General features: G+C 44.4%; 1 non-coding gene across 1 annotated transcript; it reads left to right on the top strand.

Moving 5' to 3' along the window:
- Nucleotides 1–6,732: 6,732 nt before the first annotated feature.
- LOC134385308 (U6 spliceosomal RNA) lies at nt 6,733–6,839 on the top strand. The gene has a single exon (XR_010024300.1). It is a non-coding gene; the product is annotated as a U6 spliceosomal RNA (small nuclear RNA).
- The last annotated feature ends 8,284 nt before the right edge of the window (nt 6,840–15,123 follow it).

Below are 15,123 nucleotides of genomic sequence, written 5' to 3'. Positions count from 1 at the left end.
GAGCGAAGCCCCTGTCCCCATGCTCTATACACACGCGTTCACATGGGGTGTCCTGGGCCTGATCCAGGCGGAGGCTTGAGAGAAACCTGGGTCCCACTCCTCTCGGGCCCTCACCTCGCCAGGCCCTGGGGATCCCCCTGCCCTCTATAAGTTCTGCTCAGCACACAAGCCAACGCTAGGATCTCCACGTGATCTCAGTGCCCCAGCCCCAGGTAGGCTCCAGCTCTTCTGTCACCACCATCAGGACCCACAGCGCCCCCAGAATGGTTTCTTAATACGCGTTTTTCTCAGTCCGTATCACTTGATGGGGACCCTTTCAAGCCAGGTCTTCTTGGCGTCTCTTCAGCTGCAGGCCCAGATCTGGGCTGGTTTGGGCTTGCGCCCCTCTGAGGAGGGCGGGGACTGGGCTCCCAGGATCGATAGAGGCTAGGGGGCACTTGGAATAAAAGGCCGGGGAGAAGGGTTCCTCCTAGAGAGATTCAGCCTCTACCTAAAGAGGTCTTAGGGGTCAAGGTGTGGCGAGATTTATTTATGCATGAGGGAGTGCTGGAGGGATGAGCTTGCTGGTTTCCAGGCAGGAAGACTGGTCAGTTATTTGCAAAGCTGTTCTAAGCCAGGGGGATAGGAAGGAATGTTTATCAAAAGTCTCCTGCAAACCAGGCTCCACCAACCTGTGATTTCCTCAAATCCTCACCACTGCCTAGATTACAAACCATGAAACAGGCTCAGAAAGATGAAGTAACTTACCCAAGGTCGCACAGCAGGTTGAAAACAGACTAGGGCTTAAAAAACCAAAATGGATGAGGATTTCTCCCGAATCCACATGTTCTCCTTACTCCATGACTTTCCTAGGGTAGGACCTCAGCTGTTGACCTAAGTTTTGAGTGGAAAGGACTTTGGGACCCAACAAATCTGGATTTGAATCCCAGCCCTGCGGGAAGCTCATTTTAGATCTCTAAATCTCAGTTCCCTCATCTGTAAAATGGGAATTATAATCTCAGTCTGTCAGGTATATTGTGAAGACTAAATTCATTTAATTCAATAAATTATTTATGGCTATATATTACATACTAGGCCATGTTCCTGGCCATGTATTGTAAGCCAGGCCTTCTTGTAGATACTGAGAATATAGCAATGAATAAAACAAAATCCTTGCTCTCATGTTTACATTCATTCTGGTGTGATTAAATAAATAATTAGTTAACACTAACATAGCACTTACTGTGGACCAGGCGCTGTTCTAAGCACTTCATCTGTATAAACTAATGAAATGCTCATCACAACCTTAGTGCTATTAATATCTCCAGTGTACAGATGAGGAAACCAAGGACAGAGAAATTAAGCATCTCGGGCCGGCCCGTGGCTCACTTGGTAGAGTACGGTGCTGATAACACCAAGGCCATGGGTTCGGATCCTATATAGGGATGGCCGGTTTGCTCACTGGCTGAGCGTGGTGCTGACAACACCAAGCCAAGGGTTGAGATCCCCTTACCGGTCATCTTTTGGAAAAAAAAAAAAAAAAGAGAGAGAAATTAAGCATCTCGTTCTCTGGGTCCCTCCAAGGTCACGCAGCTGGAAAATGGCAGAGCTGAGAGACAACCTGAAAATCTTGCTCCAGAGTTTGTTCTGTTTTTCACTCACTGTCCACCTCCCTGATGAGAAAAGGTGAGGACTAAACCAAAGGCAACCTGGACCAGAGCTGGCAGCCATTATCAACATCACTGTCAGTATCACTCGGTTCAGCAGTTTGTGATGCCCAACCCCAGCTGCTCAGGGCTTAAGTTGTCATATTTGGAAATACTTTGACTAAAAAATTATTTATTTACCTGAAATTCAAATGTAGCTGGTTGTCATTTATTTTGATTTGCTAAATCTAGTAATCCTACTCAGGGTTCGGAACAGATCGTACACGGGTGCCAAATTATCCCACTTGTAGCCAGCCACATTTAAGCTACACTAGGAAGAGACACTGAGTCCCACAGAATGTGGGTGAAGGGCTAAGTAGAGGAGGGGGATGAAGGGTGGGAGTGGAGGAGTTTAGGGGAAAGCAGCAGTGGTTCTGCCTTCAGGCTTGCCCCTTCCTGGGGCCCTGACCCTCTTCCTTCCCCCTCTCACAGGACTCTCCCTATCAAGCATCGTTTCATTCAAAGACTCAGTAGCTGATTGTGCTTTCAACTTTTTATGAGTAGATTTCATTTCCTGTGTCCCCTCTCCCAAGAGTGTTGGAGAGGTGGTGGGTCATGCTGGGAAGAGGGGGACCCAGAGGATACTTGGGGCTCACCAAACCATCGCCCATAAGTGCTGACGCTGCTGCAGTCTCAGCTCTCACTTTGCTCCACCTCTCTCTAGACAAAAGGCACACTGACCTTTCTAAAGTTCTCCTGCCACAGGGCTTTTGCACATGCTGCTCCTTATACTTGAAACGGTCCTCTATGCCTCAAGCCAGCTCAGCTCCACAGTCACCTCCTCCCAGATACCTTCCCTTACCTTCCTGTTATACACACCCATAGCAAGATACTTCTCCATAGTGCTTCTCAAAGTTGTACTTTTACATGTTATGTGATTATTTGATTAACATCAGGCTCTTCAATTAGACTGTAAGCTCTGAGAGGGCAGCAATTGGTCTTCTTGGTTCTTGATTGCCTCCCTGGTACCTGACACACTGCCTGGCACATAGGTACTCAAAGAGGCCAAGTGATGCCCAACACCACCCAACTGCAAAGTGGTAAATCTGTGTCTCAGACCCAGGTGTCCTAACCCTGTGTTCTGAAATGTTACACTCTGAGTGGTGGATAAATGCTGGCTATTAATAATAGTAATAATCGTGGGGCTAGAACAAGCTGTTCTGGGCGGTTACTTGAGGTGTTTGTTAAATGAGTGACTCATGAGTGTGAAAGGGCTTTGCTGGACACAAGTGAGGTTATTATTCTGTACCCTACTGAAGAGGTTATTCTGGCAGGGAGCAAGAGGCTAAACTGACAGGGGCCGACAGCCTGGTTTTGGGTCCCTCTGCTGCAGCCTGGGATTTGCCATAATGTTCAAGAGCATATGTTCTGGATGGACCCTGCTCTGGGGAGAGAGTCTTTCTTTATAATTCTGTCTTGGCCTCTCAGTAGAGGAAGGTCGTGGCACATATGTCTCCTGGCAGTAGATAGAACAGGGTGAGGGGAATAATCATAATGGTAGTTACCTTTAACAAGTGATTACAAAGTGCCAGAATTGAGCTGAGCATTTAAATAATAATAATCACCAACTAAGAGGGCTTGTTGAGAAAGAACCATGTGGTCTGTTGGACCTGAGTATTTTACAGGCAAGAGCTCATCAAATCACCCCAACAGTGCCATGAGACAGCAATTACTGTCCCCATTTTCTAGATGAGAAAACTGAGGCTCAGAGAACGACAGGGTTGCCTGTGGTCATACAGCTATTAAGTATCACAGCTGGGGTGGGAACCCACTTCTTTCCGACCTAAGAGCCAGTGCTCTTAATTGCTTCACTACACTAAGCCCAGAAGTGGGTAGCAGTGATGGGTGAGGGTAGAATCTCTTGTCTATCTCATCCAGGTCTGAGGGATGGGGTGGTGTCACTCCCCTGGTTGAAACCCGACTGTGGCTCTCCGATCACACCTCAAACAAAATCTAAAGTCTTTGCCAAGCCTATGAAGCCCCACAGGGTCCGGCCTTCCTCTGGCACCTCCTCTCCTACCTCTCTCCCTCCTTCACTGCCCTCCTGCCACCAGGTACCCTTGCTGCTCAGGGGACATGCCGGGTATGCTCCTACCTCAGGCTTTGTTCCTGCTGTGCCCTGTACCTGGAATGTTCTTTCTCTACCTCTCCCCCACTTCGTTCACACCTCTGCTCAAATGTCACCTCCTCAGACGGGACTTATCAGACTATCTAAAATAGTTCCCCATCAAAAGTGTCACCTATGTTATCTTTTTTTCATGGCATGCCTCTCCACTAGCAATTATATTGTATATTTACCTGTTTGTTTCTCCCACTGGAACAAAGCTCCATGAGGCAGGACTTTGTTTACCTCTATACCACTGCATACATCTAACATACTGCAGGCCCCCAAAATATACTGGTGAATGAAGCTGCACCAACTTGGGGTCTACCTCCTAGCTATGTGACTCTGAGTATTTCAGTTAACCCCTCTGAGCCTCAGTTTCTGCATTTGTACACTATTGGTGGTTATGGGTATTAAGACTAGGCAATAAAATACCTGTGCAGTGTCTGGCACATGATAGCCCCTCAATAGAAATAGTGGGTAACAATCACAGACTCTCTTCCTTCCTTCTAAATTCTTCCCCCTGCAAAGGATAGGGGAGGGCAGGAGACTGGGGCTTGGGGTTGCTATGGTCTCAATGTTTGTCCCCTCCAAAACTCATGCAGAAGCTTGCTCCCCAATGTGGCAGTGTTGAAAGGTAGGGCCTTTAAGAGGTAATTGGATCACGAGGGCCCTGCCCTCATGAATGGATTAATCCATTAATGGGTTAATGGGTTATCATGGGTGTGGACTAGTAGCTTTATAAGGAGAGGAAGAACACATTAGCTCGCTCTTGTTCAGCCGCCTCTGAAGACAGTCCCCACCAAGAAAAAGGCCCTCACCAGATGCACGCCCTCGACCTCGGACTTCCCAGCCTACCAAACTGTAAGAAATAAATTGTTTCTTTATAAATTAGTCAGTTTCAGGTATTCTAAGTGACAAAAAATGGACTAATAAAGGGTTCACTGGGCGGGCTCTCCACTGGTGTGAGATGAAGACATAAGAAGAGGCCTCATCCATGACCGTGATTGTAGGGTTGGGAAAGAATGAGGCTGAAGAGGGAGTGGTCAGAGAGGAAGAGGAACTGAAGGCATGCAGGTGGGACAGTCCCAGGACTGCGGAGGGTAAAGGAGAACGAGGCAGGAGAATTGGCCAGTGGGTTCCTCCATGGGGACGTGCCACTGACCTGGAGACTGGGGTTGAGGCAGAACCTTATTTAATTAATTAATTTATTTATTTTGCATCTAGTCAGTACAGGGATTGAACCCTGGACCTTGGTGTTATCAGCACCAAGCTCTAACCAACTGAGCTAACTGGGCAGCTGAGGCAGAATCCTGTTGCTATCATTTTCAGATGAGAGGAGGTGACAGTAGAAGTGACACAGTAGCAGGAAGAGATGGGAATGGAATTGGAGTTAAAGGAGACAGAAGAGGAGCAGTTGATCATCAACAAATACTTACTGGGCACCAGCTATGTGGCAGGCACCGTGTTAGACACTGGGGATGCAGCGGAGGAGTAGACAGGGAAGGGTCTCTGCCCTCTAGGATAGGGGTGGGCAACTGGACTGCTCTTTTTGTATGCTGGCAAGCTAAGAATGGTTTTTACATTTTAAAATAATTTAAAAAATCAAACAAAAAATATTTCATGACATGTGAAAATTATATGAAATCCAAATTTCAGAATCCATAAGTAAAGTTTTATTGGAACACAGCCATGCTCCGTTTACATATCGTCTATGGCTGCTTTCTCACTACAACAGCAGAGTTGAGTAGTTGCAACAGAGACCATATGGCCTGGAAAGCCTGAAATATTTACTAGCTGGCTCTTTAGAAAGAAAAGCTTGTCGACCTCTGCTCTAGGAACTTACATTCTCTTTAGGAGAGACAGTGAAACAAGCAGGTAAGCTCACTCAGGTGCTTCTGAGGACAAGAGCCAGCTGGTGTCAGTGTTTCCTCCCACCCTGCTTCTCCTCGGCCACCTTCACCTGGAAGGGAAATTCTCCATCCAGCTGGGCTGCAATACAGCAGCAGAGCAGCCCCGGTCAGTGTGATCAGCCCTCTGCCTCCAGGCCAAGAAGATCTAGCCCTTTCCTGAAAGGAAAAAAGTTACACGTAGTGATTTGCAAAGTCTAGCACCCACCAGATCCCTTCCTATCTCCCAGATTCTGGGTGCAGGAACAACTTCTGCATTACTTCAGAGGAACATCATCCTCTGTGTCATCAAGGCCATCTGTGTACCTGCTACCTGGGCAGTGCCTCCCTGTTTGCAAAGTCTTCGCCCACACTGCCTCATGAAGCTCTCACAGGCGTAGGAGTTATTTGTTCCATTTCCAGATGAGGAAACTGAGACTTAACTGACCTGACTCATCCAGGGCCACACAGCTTGAAATGGCTTGTGGAGCCAGAGTTAGAAAGTAGTGGAATGTCAGCTTTGGAAGGGGCTTTTGGGACTGTCTTAGCCAGAGATGGGAAACTGGTGGCCTGAGGCAGAGGTGAATCAAGAAAGGGTGGTGGCAAGTCTGCAGTGTGCAATAACTGAGGCATTCATTGTCTGTAGAGAATTTTAAAACATTAATGAAACTGGGTAGGTCTACTTTTCATTGTCACCGTGACTTGGCAATTATAAACAATATCAGTGATAAAATTGTCCTTTCCAAAGAGATCTTTCTGTTGGTCAAAGTTCTTTGCTGTGATTACTGTGAGTTTTAAGAATATATATGTAAGCTTCAAATCAGTACATTTTGATTACCTAATCTTTAATAAATAATACATTCTACATGGAAGCTAATTTGGAGAACTCTCAGCTGTCATACAATTGGCCCCCAGCACATGTGGACTCAGCTACACACCTTCAGTTTGAGAGTTTCTAGTGGGTCAGAATCACTGGAGATCACTTCGGGAGCAGTTCATGTACCCATAGCCCTGCATTTAAATGGGCAAAGTTGAAATCAACAATGACAGCACAGTGCTCGCTTCAGCAGCACATATAATAACATTGGAACGACACAGAGAAGATTAGCAACGCCCCTGTGCAAGGATGACATGCAAATTCATGAAGTGTTCCATATTGTTTCATTGTCTTTACATAAGTTTTTCCCTCATGTTTCTGGATCATTTCTTCAATCTGCTATTACATGAATTTTCATTTACACATTTGAAATGAGAATTTCAGCAAAGTAGACAAAACATGCACGTTCAGCTGCTTCATTTCAATAAATTAAACTTAATTCTGAACTAGAAAAAAAAAGACGATAGCACAATGATTGTAAAAACAAAGGAACAAAACTTTAGTTACTTCAACTCTGTCAGTCTGCAAATTGTTTTCTTTTTTTTTTAAAAGATGACCGGTAAGGGGATCTTAACCCTTGACTTGGTGTTGTCAGCACCACACTCAGCCAGTGAGCGAACCGGCCATCCGTATATGGGATCCGAACCCGAGGCCTTGGTGTTATCAGCACCGCACTCTCCCGAGTGAGCCACGGGCCGGCCCTGCAAATTGTTTTCTGAACCCTGCCCAGTTCACTCTTGTGTGTGTGTGTGTGTGTGTGTGTGTGTGTGTACGTATTTCTTTTTGTAAAAGATACATAAATGTAACTAAAAACTATTAGTCCTTTTGAACTGTGATTTTTATTTTATAAGACATTTTTATTAGTCTGAGTATATATATGACATTCAATAAAAGAAAATTTTTACTGTCTTTACTTTCCGTCCTTTATTATTATTTATTTCATGATTTTTATAGAAGATAATTCTGCCATATGGTGTTAAAATACGATCTGCTTTGTACGTCGTATACACTAGGTACACCATTGGCCTTAAGAGAGAGTAGGACCCACAAACACTGACATCATTATCTTCTCCATCATAATCATCACTGTCATTTTATTGAGCACGTGCATGGTGCCAGGCTGACTGATCATCTCATTTTAAATTTTAAATGCAAAGAGGTTCAACAGGGCTGGCATTAAGGTACGGCGAGTGAGGCCAAGTCATGCAACTGCAAGGTCAGATTCTATCTTTATTATTTATTTTTTTTACTTCTTTTTGGGCAGCTGACCAGTACAGGGATCCAAACCCATGACCTTGGTGTTATAACGCAGCACTCTAACCAACTGAGCTAACCAGCATTCTGTTTTTTCTGTCCTTATTTAAAAGATATTCTGTTCATCATGGATTTGTTTTTTTTTTTGCATTACTTTTGACCTTTTTTATGTATTACATTAAAAATATTGTCTTTTTTTTTTTTTTTTTTTTAAAGATGACCGGTAAGGGGATCTTAACCCTTGACTTGGTGTTGTCAGCACCACGCTCTCCAAAGTGAGCTAACAAGCCACTATATAGGGATCTGAACCCATGGCCTTGGTGTTATCAGCACCACACTCTCCCAAGTGAGCCACAGGCTGGCCCTTAATTGTCTTGATTATTGGGGCCCCCTTAAATTTTACACCCAAGACAGGTACCTTATTAACCTCACCCTAGTCCTGGCATTGCTCATTGTAATCCTCACAACAATCCTGTAAAGTAGGTGCTATGATTACCCCCATTTTACAGATAAGAAAAGTGAGGCACAGAGAGGCTAAGTGATTTGTTCAGGGACATACAGTTATTAAGGGTAGAGTTGGCACACAAACTTCTCTTAATTTAGAGCCCATGCTCTTAACCCTAATTTATGCTTGTTTTGTTTGGTCCACACAGGTTGTTAACTATCTCAACTTACTTGCCATCCCTTTAAATTAAAATTAAAAATACAGGGCTAGCCTGTTAGCTAACTTGGTTAGAGCATGGTGCTAATAACACCAAGGTCAAGGATTTCAATCCCTGAATGGGCCAGCTGCCAAAAGAAGAAGTTAAAATGAAAAATACAACTTTCTAGCATCTTCTTCAAAAATATGACACCTGGGCCCACATTCCTGTTTGTAACCATTAGCAGAAGTGGAGTGACCACCTCTTTTAGAATAAGCTAGCTCATAAGATCACCATAGTCCCCACTATCCCTTATTGCCCCCATTTCACTTTATTTATGTTTGGGAGTAGCCTGTATGGGGATGCAAACCTGTGACCTTGAGGCTATAAGGCTGCACTCTTAACCAATTGAACTAACCAGCCAGCCGCCTTCATTTATTTTATGTTACATGCCTGCTCCTGTGGGTATTTGTATTTGGACTTCTAATCTGGCCATTTCACAAATGAAGGAATCCAAGCCCCAGAGAGGAAGAGGCTTGCCAGTTCACACGGCAGCTTTGTCACAAAGCTGGGCTTCAAGCCAGGCCTCACACAGACCCTCAGTGACTGGAGACAAATGTGAGTGACCTTGAATGTGATGGGAGCTCATAAAGGGAATTCCTTGACCCAGATCCCAACTAACCCCTATTTCCTGAGTACCCCCCAGTGGATAGCATTGTGATGGGCATACCATGTCCACATCTCATGTGGTCCTCCCAACAGCCCTGACAAGTCAGCATTGACAACCTCTAGATTACAGATAAGTAATTCTGGTTTGGGGAGGTTATGTGATTTTCTTAGAATCTGATAGCATTTGCGGCAGGTCTAACTTTTTTTTTTTTTTGGCTGTTGGCTGGTATAGGGGTCGAACCCTGGACTACCGTGCTCTAACCAAGTGGGCTAACCAGCCAGCCTCCAGGCCTGTCTAATCTGAATTCACTAGCTCTTGACATAAGACCAGAGGAATACACTTCCTGCTCCATCCCCCAGCACACCCTCTCTCACTCCTGCTATGATTTTCTTGGGCAGAGGCTGGAGTCATCCCTGGCTAAATTTCTATTCTTCCAGGAGGATGCTGAATAGGGCAGCCTGAGAGCTAAGTGGGGATTGCCAAAAATACCTACTATGTGCCATGCATATGCTAGATGCTCTTCACAAGGCATATTCTCTTCCTTGTGTGTTTATCTGTGTTCTTTAAATTTTCCACAATTAATACATTTTTACTTCCTGTACAAGGAATTGCTTGATCCAGGCCTAGATAGATTCTATAGAAGGTCTGGAGAAGTTGGGATTCAGTAATTTCATTTTTCAGTTAAGGAAATGAGGCTCAGAGAAATTGCCCATGGTCACACATCTAATAAGTGATGGAGTCAGGGTTCTGTCTGACTCCAGGGACTGTGTTCTTTCTTTTGGCGGTTGGCCCATAAGGGGATCTGAACCCTTGACCTTGATGTTTTCAGCACCCTGCTGTAACTGTTCTCTCCATTCCAGTTTCCTGCCTTTTTTTTTTTTTTTTTTAAATTTTTAAATTTATCAATATAGGGCTTCTGGTCAAGATGGCAGAACAGATGGTCCCCAGCACCACTCTCTCCCACAAAACAACCAATTTACAACTATTAAAAAGCAACAACAGCCAAGTGGGGGTCACTAGAGCTCAGGGGAAAAGAAGGAGGGACTTACAGAGTGCATAAAGGTGGGAGAAGCCACGATGAGAGAAAGAAAGGATCGCTCCCACCATTTCGAACCCCCGCTCCTTCCAGGCTGGAGCTGCTGAGCGCAGGAAGCAGGAGCTGGCAAAACCCGCAGCTGTGCGCATCAGATGAAGTTGCTTGGAGGTGGCAGGGGAGAGGAGGGCCTCAGTGCTTGGCTCTTTAGAAAGAAAGAAGCAGGAGCTGGCAAAACCCGCAGCTGTGCCCATCAGATGAAGTTGCTTGGAGGTGGCAGGGGAGAGGAGGGCCCAGGCCAGCAAGACCACTAACAGGGTTCCTGTGGATTCACAGAGGAGGAGCCAGAACAACTGAAAAAAAGGAGCCACTCAGAGGCCGGTGAGTCATTGCAAGGGACCGGAGCATGGCCTGTCCCATGGGAAGTGCTTGGAGTGTGGGCGGTGGGGGAGACGGGCCCACCAGGGGAACACCAGGGCACAGCAAGGACAGCTGATCTGTCCCCCAATCAGCACAGGCCCACTCACTGGAGACTAGTCAGTTATATAGAACTGCAGGGGGTGCAGTTTGCTGAAAAAACTCAGGCCCAGACCAGAGTTTCCACACAACCCAGGTGCACTAGAACTCACAAGACCTGGAAGTACATAGAAAGTCAACCATTAAAACCTGAGCTGCACGGGGCCAGCCCGTGGCTCACTCGGGAGAGTGTGGTGTTGAGAACACCAAGGCCCCAGGTTTGGATCCCATATAGGTATGGCCGGTTAGCTCGCTGGCTGAGCATGCTGCTGACAACACCAAGTCAAGGGTTAGGATCCCCTTACCGGTCATCTTTAAAAATAAATAAATAAATAAATAAAACCTGAGCTGCACAAAAAGCCTTCCCTCGGGAAACAGCAGCAAAGCAGCAATGTATCTCAACCACAGGGCTCAAGTGCTGGTCCCCACAGGAAATTACTCCATTTTAGAAGCACACAAAGGACAACAAATTAGTTCCAGTGCAGAGTTTAAGTGGTATGAACAACAAATAGTCCAACACAGAACTGAAAGAAAAAAGAAAATACCCACAGACCAGAGACAAAGTTTGGTATTAACTAGTAAAGGTCTAACACCACCAAAGAACACCTATAAAGCCTAGAAGGACCAGAAGCCCCCTGCACTCCCAAGCCAGGGAGCAGGAAGGGCTGGGGGCCTCAGCCATGCCCCCTGATATCAGCAACCCGCACAGCGATGACCACCAGGGTGCTGCCGGAAGTGCCACGGGCTCCTGAGCCATGGCAGTGGGAGGCTGAGGGCCTTGACCACACCCCTCCAACTCCTGCAACCAGCCCAGTGATGACCAACAAGCTGCAGCAGGAAGTGCCCTGGGCTCGTAGCTGGGGTGGTGGGGAGCCGAGGGCCTCAGCCACACCCTGTCAACACCTGCAACCAGTCCAGCAATGACCACCAAGCCACTGCAGGAAGTGCTCCTGGTTCTCGAGTTGAGGCAGTGGGGAGCTGAGGGCTTCAGCCACTCCCCTGACATCTGCATGCAGCCCAGCAACCAGAGCCATCGCTGGAAGCCCCCTTGTTTCCCCTACAGGAATAGGGGTTGCCACAGGCCTCAACCAAGACCCCCTTTCTTCTATTTCCTTTGCCCTTCCCCTCTCCCCATCCCCTCCAACTGCTCCACAACATTTTAGAATGTAAAAAAATAATAATAAATAAATAAACTTAAAATAATTATCAATATACAATGTAGTTGATTTTCGTGTCCCTTTACCAATTTTTTTTTTTTTTTTTTAAACAACTTGTTCCACAAAGTAGTTCAGGCAAAATGCATAAAGGGAATCAAGCATTTATCCTGTTTGTCTTTATACACTGCATTTCAGGAGCATGAAATGAGTGAGGAAAAGTTCTTCTTTATGGAAGAATTCCAGCTAATGAATGAAAAAGGAATGATAAAATTTCATTAGCAATACCTAATGAAATAATGGATCATTAGTGGATGCTAAGACCAATAGGTGAAAGGTTGATGGAGAATTTTATAATGAATACAGCATTAAACCCACTGATCAATCAGTAAAAATATTTCAACTAGCTATTATGTGCCTCTAGATGTGGTGTAATATTAAGTACACAGCACCATAGCCAATAAGATATTATTGCTGCAAACATTAAATCTGAATCTAGGCTGGCTGGTTAGCTCAGTTGGTTAGAGTGTGGTATTACAACACCAAGGTCAAGGGTTCAGATCCCAGAACCAGCCAGCCACCAAAAAAAAAAAAAAAAAGAGTGAATCTAATCAAGCCTCTAGATCTAACTTTCAGTTTACTACAAATACAAGGGACAGAAGAACAAGTTAAACTACACTACCAGGAAGCAATCAGCCAAATCTGCTGGGATGTGGGAACTCTTACAGCACAAATGTTCTGGTTTCTTTTACAAGTAAAGAGCATGGAAAGAGAAAGGGAAAAAAAGTGGAACTGTTATAGATTAAAAGTTACTTAAGAGACACATCAATCAAATGAAATGTATGGACCTTATTTGAATCCTGATTGGAACAAACCAACTACTGAAGAAATTTTAATAGGGACTAGGTTAAATCATTTTAGGGAATTTGTATTAATTTTATTAGGGGCTAGTCAGTTAGCTCAGTTGGTTAGAGCGCAGTCTTGTACCACCAAGTTCAAGGATTCAGATCCCAATACCAGCCAGCTCCTCCAAAACCAAAACAAAAAATTTTACTAGGTGTGAAAGGAGCATTGGGGTTATGTATGAAAAAGACTTGTCTGTTAGAGAGAGATACTGAAATAATTCAGGTGAAATGATATGATGTCTGGAATTTACTTTATAATACTCCAGAGAAAGGAAAAAGTGGGGAGGTAGATGAAACAAGATTGGCAAAATGTTGATAATTATTGAAGGTGGATGATGGGTAAATGACAATTTATTACACTCACTCTACTTTTATGTATGTTTCAAATTTTTAGTAGATTTAGTAAATTTTAGTAAATTTATGTTTCTAGTAAGCTTTTAAAGGCTAAAAGTAATTAAGAAAATCGGTACAAAGTGAAAATACAGATCAAGAAAAAGTAAAGTTCTGAGCTTAGCAGCCAAGGCTAAGAGGGAAACAAGAATCATGCTAGGCGACTGGCGGGTTAGCTCAGTTGGTTAGAGTGTGGTGCTGATAACACCAAGGTCCAGGGTTCAAACCCTGTCTAGCCAGCCATGAAAAAAAAAAAAAAAAAAAAAAAAAGGATGATGCTAGCCAAGAGATGTATAAAACCAAGAAACTAACAGTTTCTTGTAATCAAAAGGATTCCAGTGGTAGCAAAATTTCCACTTAAGGGCTGGCCCGTGGCTCACTCGGTAGAGTGCAGTGCTGATAACACCAAGGCCCCGGGTTCGGATCCCATATACGGATGGCCGGTTCGCTCACTGGCTGAGCGTGGTGCTGACAACACCAAGTCAAGGGTTAAGATCCCCTTACCGGTCATCTTAAAAAAAAAAAAAAAAAAAAAACATACAAAATTGATATGAACCCAAATAAAGCTGGTCCTTTTCTCCTTCCTTGCCGGGAATAAATCATCCAACTCCAAAAAGCACTGACAGGAGGAAGCAAAAGCCTTTACTGAAGGTCTTTGCAGGACCTTGCAAAGGGGTTACACAGAGCACTTTGACAGCAGGACAATCCTTTCACAATCCTCCTAAGTCTTCCTCAATCTCTAAGCTATCGAAGTAACCCCCAAAACCTCTTCTTTCTTTCTCCCTTTTCCAAATTCCTGACCACCCAGATCCTCCCAACTCCCTTCTCTCAGTAGCAGCTTTTCCTGAGTGGAGCTGGGAAGAAATTCCTCCAGGTCACTCCATGCTTTTCCTTGGGTCTACCTCTTTCCCTCTGCCCTCTTCACAAAGACTCCTTAGAACAAAGTCTGGTAAAGAAAAAAGCCATGAATATTTACACATGAATATGTTTGTCCTGTTGCATACAAAAAAAGATTGGAAGGAAATGTACCACAATGTTAACAGTAAGAAGCCCGCAGAGCTTTGGAATCAGATAAAGTTGGGCCCAGGTCCTGGCTCTGCCACTCCTTCTAGCTGTGTGACCTTGGGCAAGCCTCACTGGAGATACTTCTCTAACCCTCAGGTTTCTGTTCCATGAATTACTTAGCTCGGTTTCTGGAATATAGTAAGCCCTCCATGAAGTGTAGCTTACAAAATAAAGGAGTTAGCTCTAGCTTGTAGGAATATGGTGAACTTTATTTTGTCTTTATCAATATCTTTTTGCCTTTATCAATATCTTACAAATTTATACAATGAATACATATTTGTAATTTAAAATTTAAAAAACATGGGCCGAGCCCGTGGCGCACTCGGGAGAGTGCAGCTCTGGGAGCGCGGCGACACTCCCGCCGCGGGTTCGGATCCTATATGGGAATGGCCGGTGCACTCACTGGCTGAGTGCCGGTCACGAAAAAGATAAAAAAGAAAAAAAAAAAATTAAAAAACGTAAAGATTATTATAAACATAGGCAAAACCAAATGCTTATCAGTAGAGGACTAAATTAATTGGGGGGGGTGGGGTGGCCGGTTAGCTCCGTTGGTTAGAGTATGGTGTAGATAACACCAAGGTCCAGGGTCCGATCCCTGTTAACCCGCCAACCGCAAAAAAAAAAAAAAAAAAAATTATTGGTACCCATATTCTGGAATTACAATGATACGAAGAAACCTCCACAGTATACTGCTGAGTGAAAATAACAAGTTGCAAAACAATACATGTAGTATGATCCCCTTATATATACATATATATATATATGAGTTCTCTTAAGTATGTAAATAAACACAAAAAGGGTTGGAAGGATACCCAACACCGTGGCCATATCAGCAGTGAAGATGAGAGTTTTTCATTTTTTAAATCTATATGCTTGCAAGGTTTAATTTGTTTAAAATAGGACGCATGAATTACTTTTACATAGAAATTTTTTCTTAGGA

The sequence above is a fragment of the Cynocephalus volans genome, chromosome 8 (assembly GCF_027409185.1).
Source record: "Cynocephalus volans isolate mCynVol1 chromosome 8, mCynVol1.pri, whole genome shotgun sequence".
In the NCBI taxonomy this organism is placed as follows: domain Eukaryota; kingdom Metazoa; phylum Chordata; class Mammalia; order Dermoptera; family Cynocephalidae; genus Cynocephalus; species Cynocephalus volans.
Note: the sequence above shows the minus strand (reverse complement) of the source record. Positions and strands in the feature narration are given on the sequence as shown.